Below are 8,508 nucleotides of genomic sequence, written 5' to 3'. Positions count from 1 at the left end.
GCTGGAGTGGCTGAAAGAACAGCAATGGCCCCCACTAGCCCTGTGAGCTATCTGTACAGTTGCTTATTGGTGAAGAAGGGCATCAGATTTCTTGGGTATGAGGTGCAGTGGCAAGCCGTGTGTGTGCAACCTGGGGTCAAGGGGAGCCTGTGTTGGCAGGGGGATTGGACTCAGTGATCTCTAGAGGTCCCTTCCAACCCCTACAATTCTTTGATTCAGTGATGTTCACAACCATGTGCTGCAGTGCCCAATGGCACATTCAAGCTGCAGCCTGGCTCTGCTGATGGTTGCACCATAAATGCACAGCATTGCACCAGACTCCATCGTACAGACTCAGGGGAAGCAGGAAAATATGGCTGCAATGGGCAATTGATTTATTTTTGTGAGACCTGGTAATGCCTGATTTGTTTTTTGAAGCAGCCCAGGCCGTGAAAGGTGCTAAACGTTTTAATTCATTATGCTCCATTCAAGTAATTGTGGACATTGAAAGGGAATGAATTTGTCTAGACCTGCAATTGCTTCCAAACATTATAATCTAGAATACTAACCTTGTGGTCAGAAATTAGTTTCTCAACCTTTTGAATTCTTTATTTAGTGCCAGTGTGAAACAAACCCACATCTGTCAGAATAGGCACTCAGACTCGGATGACCCAGACTGTCTATTCCAAAAGCCCTAATTAAGAACCTTAAAACACTGCCCTGGCTCCGTACCACTCTTGTTTTCCTCGGCCGCAGACAGACCAGCTCTCACACACTGGACATATGGCTCCTGCTGCCATTGCTGGAGTTAAAGAGAAAAATGGCAAATGCTGTTATAAGGGAGACACATGCAGGACTAGCAGTGAAGTGTGTCGTGGTATCCTCAGTCCAAAGCTGTTGGAAATGTCAGATGACTGCCGTTTTTTTACTGCATGGCTTTATGGCCTCTGATGGAAAAAGAACAACTGTGCCAGGTAGGCCTCTGGCACTGATAAACATTTGTTTGCTCCTGTGCTTCTCCGAGCCTCTTCCGGAAAATGAAGGCATTCCTCAGTGTCAAAGTTGCTCTGCTGTTCAAAAATCCAGTTGGAAAATCCACACAAGTGAGTAAATGCCTTTTGTCACAGCACTTTTAAGAGTTGGTCACGGCTTTTTCATCTCCAGGAAGCATTTGTGTATTAGAGAGGTTATTTGAAAATGAGCTGACCTGCCCATCAGAAGAGCTGTATTGCACAACTGCAGTAAATTCCTGCCCCATTTGCTGTGTCTGTGAGTTTATGGACGCATTTTGAGGCTTTGCTTTGAACGTGAGGAATCTGGCATAACTGAGATGTTGGATTACCTTTCTTCCTTCGCACGGTTTTTGACCATGGATGTGTTTATATTGGATGTTCCCTGAGGGAAACTTTAGTCTTTTTAGGGGTAGAGTGAAAGAACAAGGACAAGAGGGAAAAGGTAGTCATCATTTCAAGCTACTTTGGGCTCAAAGGCACCACAGATACCTACAACAGGATCATGTTACTGCAGGATGACTCCTCCAATGCGTTAAATTGAACTTTAGCACTTTGATAAAATTCTGAGTCATAGATTTAAGAAAAAAACAATGATAAATAAGTAACAAGATATAACTTGTAATTTGGTTAGCTTGGAGTCTCCGTTGCTAATCAGAATTATTAAAGGCTAGACTTAGTAGGCACATGGGCCTATATGAAATACTGGATAATAATTTGCATGACTTTTAAGGGAAAGATATATATTACAAATCAACCAGAATGTATTGCTGGACCTAGTAAGAGTGTTGCTAAGCTTTACCCAATCAGAGCTGGAGAGTTCCAAAAATTTGATAAATCTTATCTCCAAGAAAGGCAAATGAAAATTGCAATAGAAGGAAAGGTCTTTCTGTAATGGATAGTTGGTTTAAAATGAGGAAAATATATAAACAAATATGTCTCACTGCAGGAAGTTACAAAAGAATATTACCATATTGAGTGAATAAACTCATAACTGAAATTTCAAATTACTATAATAAAAAAATTAGAAACAGCTCAAGTACAGAATTGCAGGCACTAGCCTTTTGCCTTTACATCACTGAGAAGAGATTTGGGGCACTTCTCTGGGGATTCCTCAGCTCCATAACCAATGTTAATCAAAAGGAAATAAACCAGAAGGAATTGTTTCAACAGACACAACAAAAACAACCTCGTGTTCTCTGTGACCACAAGAACATATATTGAAAAGTGTTGGCAATTCTAGTTAATTATTTCATTAAGAGTAGTAGAACCAAGAAAGTTGCAAAAAAAAAAGCTCCAAGAAAAGATTGTAATTATGAAGCCCATGTAGAGCAATACTCTTGCAAAAAAACAATGGGTATGATGTGGTGGAGAGGGAATGTAAGATGGAAGGAGTGCTGTTTTTCAGTTAAGTACAAAATCAGTTTGATCAGGGGTATTACAAGCAGTGCTACCTTCAGTTTTGCCATCATAAGACATCTATTGTTGTAAGCTGGCAGGGTGTGTAATGGGAAGGAACATTCAACATATCCTGCTTTCTGCTCTTTCACTAAATACCACCTGCTTTCTGCCATTGAAGGCAGCAGACCATTGGGCTACAAGAGCAAGCCAGTTCTTGTTAATTCCTTATGTAGTTCAGAAAACTTTCCTGGCTGGCAGCGTTCCGGTCCTCTCTTTGCTTGGAAAAATGCAACATCATCACAGGATTAGGAAAACATTAAGGCTATTTTTTCCATTTGAGTGGGATGATAAACTTTGCTAGCCAAGTAAGCAAGGACCCACATACAGACATTTGGGTTGGAAGCATCCCTGGATATATTTCTTCCTAAGTGGACCACCTCGGGAGATGAAAGTCGAGCACGTGTTTTGGTCAGGGGGTTCTGTTATTGTGCATTGTCAACAGAACATATGAAGTGTTCTTAATTTAGGTCAGCCTAAATTACCCTAAAGGGGACTGAACAATAAACAACAATGACCATAACTAAGAAACTAATTAGCTTTAAAAACATAGCTTTCTTAGTCACCAAAGAACATTGGATAAAGCTCACCCTTAATTTAAAGAATAATTATCATCAGTGGTCTGAAGCTTTACACATTAGTCATTTCCACATGACAGTTGGATTTAGTAAGACTCTGGAACCTACAGCTCCATGCTTTTGGACTTCTCTTTTGCTCATAGTAATACTCTCTGAAACTTTAGATGAAATCTCCTATTTTGAAATTTCTTTCAATTAAAATTTTGTCTAAATTTGAAGTTATATCAGCTTTATGAGTCTATACATCTGCTGCACTTAAGCTGTCTTTTCTTGTTTGGACTTAGAAATTCTCATGATTGTTCTTATATGGAGACTACTATTTGCCTAACAAAAGCTGCCATTCTGATGATCTGAATGTACCTGTTGTCACAGCATAGTTTGATTTTCACCTACTCTTTCAAGACTGGGAAATAAATAAATATTTCATTGTGCTATTTCAAACAAATCCTAGATGATTTTTTTCTTTGCCATTTAAATATTTGTACATTAAGATCTACACGTAGCAATCTTTTTAGAATTTGATACATTTATTAAATAGCTTGGCCTTCAACAAAATTCATTTTTAAAAAGATAATGCATGTTTAAATTAAATTGAAATAGTTTACTTAAATTTGCATGCATATATCTTGGATAAAAAAAATGTGAAATGCCTGAAAAAAAAACTAGTTTTGAAGGTCAAAATTCCTCACTTTGAAGTGAGGAATCAATATTCTACCTCCAAGGGACTATGAAGGGAATAATAAAGGATTTTGTTTTGGTTTTTTTTACGGAGGAACAGATTTGCAGTCCAACAAATGAAAAATAAATAAGGATGAATTAGTCACAACTTCTTACAAGGTGAGAATGTGGAATGTACCAAACGAAATGATCAGGCAATCGAGAAAATGAATGAAAGCAGTTATTGTTTTACACAGCAAATAAACAAATGGTGGAATTCAGTACTGTAACACTGGAGGACAAAAGCATAAATATGTCAGCAGAAGAATAAGGAAAAAAATAACAAAGTGTGTGCTCTTCAGTGGTTGCTAGAGATCCTGACTTTGAAAGTCCCTAAATACTGATTGGCAGCGTAGGAGAGCATACAGGGAGAAGTCTGTACCACACATGCTTTGATTTCTCGCAAAATATCAGTTACTATCCGTTGCTGGAGACAGGATGAATCTGTTGGACTTTCAATAGGATGCGGTTTAATTTAATTCACTTCTCATAAAATCTATCTTCTAAACTTTCATAGAAATTTGACTTAAGATGAGTGTGTTAATAAAGTAAGATTTATTGCTTTATAAAAAAATCCAACGGCATAAATAAAGTATGTGCATCGTGCTTCTGTATTTGTCTGGTTATGTACTAAGAAAATTATTTAAAGAAGTAGTATATCTAAGTGGAAAAAAAAAGTTAAAATTAAATCATAGAAGAGTGAAAATATTTTGTTAAAGATTTATTTTAAAATGAGAATTATTTGTTCTTCATGTCTTTATTTTGTCTTACATCAAAGATACATAGTAAAACTTCATAGGAGGGGATGATGCGAGCTGCTGGAGTATTAATCATCAAGTATTTACTTTATGTCCTGTGTTTACTCATCTTATTACTCTATTTTACTTATGTCAGGTATCAAAACTGAAATACTTTGTCTATATTCACTGCATGTAATAAAACGGTGAGGTAGAAATCACTCACAGGAAAGGTTATTTTAAAAGTAAAAGAGCATTCCTCTACTGCAGGGGAGAATTTTCATAATTTCTTATTCATAGTTGAATATGTATAGAAATCCGTTTGGAACTATGAGAAAAAAAATGCATAGTAGTCTCAGTCATCAGGAATTTTGATTATCCTAGATGCAGTTTCTAAACTAAATCCTAATAGATTGACATAGTAATCAATGTTATGGTGATCGCAGGTTAGATATTGTTAGAGATAACACCAGAAAATTTTCCTTTCTGGAATATCACTGAACTATAAATGCTGCAATATTGTATTTTCTTTAAAAGCTGTGAATCTTAATTTAAGAGCAAGGTGTGAGTAGGGAGAAAAGCTGCTTGAGAAAGAAGGTTTGGAATGAGTGATTGCAATAGGTTCAAAACTTCCACAGGAGGTTCAAATTCAGGACAGACAAACAGATGAATGAAGAGGCTTCAGTTTTTAGAGGACCAGACTTTGAGACTGTGAAACAACTAATTGGCACCCATGGAGTAAAATGTAAAAGAGACTTAGCATCAGGTGAAGAGAAAATTTCAATAATCTGGGCTTGAGTTTCAAGCAGAAGAAATGCACAGGTAAAGAAGAACTATGGACCCACCAAGAAACACCTAATGTAGGACATTTTAAATAATCAGAGAATTTACCAAAATGCATCTTCAGTTGGAAAGTAAACAAATGCAAAAGCATAGATGGGATGGTAAAATGTCAGAGCTAAGCACTGAAGAAACTGAAGGAAAATATAACATTTCTAGGCACAGTACTGTAGTGTAGTATGAAAAGGACAAACAGGGCCCCACGCTGGGGATCTGGTGGAGATTAACTGACACTACACACCACAGATAATAATACTTCCAATTTTAATAGAACAGCGTCCAATTTTAATGGGGAAAATGCTGTATATAATTAAGGAAACATTATATAACAAAGTAGGAAATACAAATGTTCACAGGTATGGTGAGCAGAAATAAGGATATATTTTGTGAAATCTGAACAGCTTGGATAATGTCAAGTAGCTGTGATTTTAAAATAAACTACAATTTGGAGAATTACACTTTATTTATTCCCATTAGAGAGTAGTAACTGTGATAAATATATCTGAAAAGATAAATCAAGATATCTGAAAAAAAAAAAACCATTTATCTTTAATATCCCACAATATAAAGTAGCAGATGTTGAAAGGAAGAGGAATCAAGAATTAAAAATCAAGGAATTAAAATTAATATCAAAGGAATTGAAGTGAAATTAAAACTTAAAACAAGGAACATGAAATTATTAAAATAGCTGAGAGGAAGACTATGGTAAGATACATTGAAAAGAGAATTGTGCAGATGGATAAAGGAGAACCATGTTATTTTCCAAGGAGCAATTGTGGAATCCATTTAAAAATTAGATTAATGTTTATGTTAATAATCTGTGGCATGGACGATGCAGCACTTGAAAAATCATGCCACTGGTAATAGGAACACGTTGGTCACACATTATGAACTGGAATTAAGGAAGCAGGATACAATGACATTATGGAATGTAATGCAGATAGGAACAAAATCCAGAAATTCTACTCTAAATCGAAGGCTTATGAACAGAAGTTGAAAACTACAGGAAAGGGAATGGGATTTACTGGTAGGTCACAAAAAGACTATTCTGTCACAGTGAAAGAAGGGCATTTTAAGTTATTTTCACTAAAGACTGGGTTGTACTAGCAATATACATAGTATAGTAGTACTATAAGTAGGTACATAGTGTTCATAAGTTCATAAGGTTGGAAAGGACCTATAAGATCATCTAGTCCAACCATCCTCCTATCACTATCTCTACCCAACTACTAAATTAAGTCCTTTAGCACCTCATCTAAACGCTTCTTGAACAGCGCTAGGGATGGTGCCTCAACCACCTCCCTAGGCAGGCCATTCCAGTGCCTGACCACTCTTTCAGAAAATAAATGCTTCCTCAGGTCTAATCTAAATCTTCCCTGGCGCAACTTGTGGCCATTCCCTCTCGTCCCGTCATTACTTATCAGGGAGAAGAGGCCTACCCCCTCCTCACCACAACCCCCCTTCAGGAAGTGGTAGAGTGCAATAAGGTCTCCTCTGAGCCTCCTCTTCTCCAGACTGAACAATCCCAGCTCCCTCAGCCGCTCCTCATAAGACTTGTGCTCCAGACCCCTCACCAGTTTTGTTGCCCTTCTCTGAACACGCTCCAGGGCCTCAATGTCCTTCTTGTAAGATGTCTTTTAAAATGTCATTTCAAGATCTTATCATCCATACTCATAGGATAATATAAATTAGAACTGATATAGAGAAAAGCCAATATAATAGTAGGATGAAGCGTTTTAGAACATTCAAAGACTATTTAAGCTATCAAAGTGGATGTTTTAGAACAGTTTTGATTTTCTAAAAAAATAATCAGGGTAAACACTGATTATGGAGAGAAATTTTTAGCTGTAGTAAACTTGCAAAAAGCATTGGATGTATATGGTCTGCAACTCTCAAGCAACTAAAACTGAAGGTGCTTTTCAAATGAACAAGACAAGAAAACTCTGTGCTATAAGTATGATGTTTGTGAAGTTTATGAAGTGTTTTACAGGCTCATACTTGCTTTTAATATGCTGGCAGTGTTTGCTGCACTGAATTTTATTGTATTCAATTAATCCTATGGATCATGTATTCAGTTAATTTGTATATGAGGCAGAAAGGAATTTTTACAAGTTTTGATGCACAGCTATGACTCCAGATTCTAGATTTACAATTCTCTTCCTTAGAACTCTGGAAGGTATCATGGAAACAGTCAGTGATAAGTTATCATGGGTAATATTTCTTTGACTCATTTAAAAATAAGTCATGCTCTCAGTCTTTATTGTACCAAAGGCCAAAGCAACATTTTTTCTCTACTGGTAAAGAGAACATGCCTTGAGATGCCTTTATCAAAATCTCAATTTCGTAATAACAAATTTCAGGAGATTTCTGGAAGAGCAAGGAAAAATAGATAAAATACAGTTTCTAATAGACTCTTCTTGAACTAATGTAGATTACAGACTGTAATGTTCTTCACTGTGATACTGGAAAGCTGACTAGAATTTACAACACAAATGCAGTGCTCTACTTCAAACTTCCTCATGAGTACTGGTTCTAAAACTACTCATGACTTTAGCAGAAGTCATTTAGGGATGCCCAGACTCACATTAACATTTTTGCTGTGGCAGTGTCTAAGGACATGTGGTTATATTTTTATTCATATTGACATAAAACAAATTCCCCTCTTTGATAACTGAATAAATATCAACATAAATCTGCTACAACTATCATACAAACCCAAGCAAGAAGGTTACCATTGCAGCTGGGCAGAATCGAAACAGCAAATGTTGACCTCATTGGCACATTACTGAAGTTTCAGAGCATGTGAGAACTGTCACTGATAGTGATAGCAAGGGAAGTCACCCTGCAGTTAAAAAAGGGACTTCAGTGATACCTGTGTCTTCTCTGGGTCATGAAGAAACAAGTAAACTATGTCTGAAAGGATATACATGGAGGAGAACCACTTTGAGGCACATACAGCTTTGCTTTGGTCATCAGACAGATTTTGCATAGCCTTAGCAGCCTTCATGGTGCTTTGACCAAGTATGAATTATGAATGTCAGATAATAATAATATTTTATACATTTCATACGTGATATTGTTATTTTTCCTTTTTAATATCTCCTATTAAGTGCTGAAGTTCGGGATATTGGAGCTGAATGCTGCTAAATAAGCATCCTGTCTTACATATATGACACTACATTGTTTTAT

This window comes from Cyrtonyx montezumae, unplaced genomic scaffold, assembly GCF_038088225.1.
Source record: "Cyrtonyx montezumae isolate F1298 unplaced genomic scaffold, pur_monq_1.0 scaffold_8, whole genome shotgun sequence".
Lineage (NCBI taxonomy): Eukaryota > Metazoa > Chordata > Aves > Galliformes > Odontophoridae > Cyrtonyx > Cyrtonyx montezumae.
The sequence above is the reverse complement of the archived record's forward strand: the minus strand, read 5'-3'. Positions refer to the sequence as shown.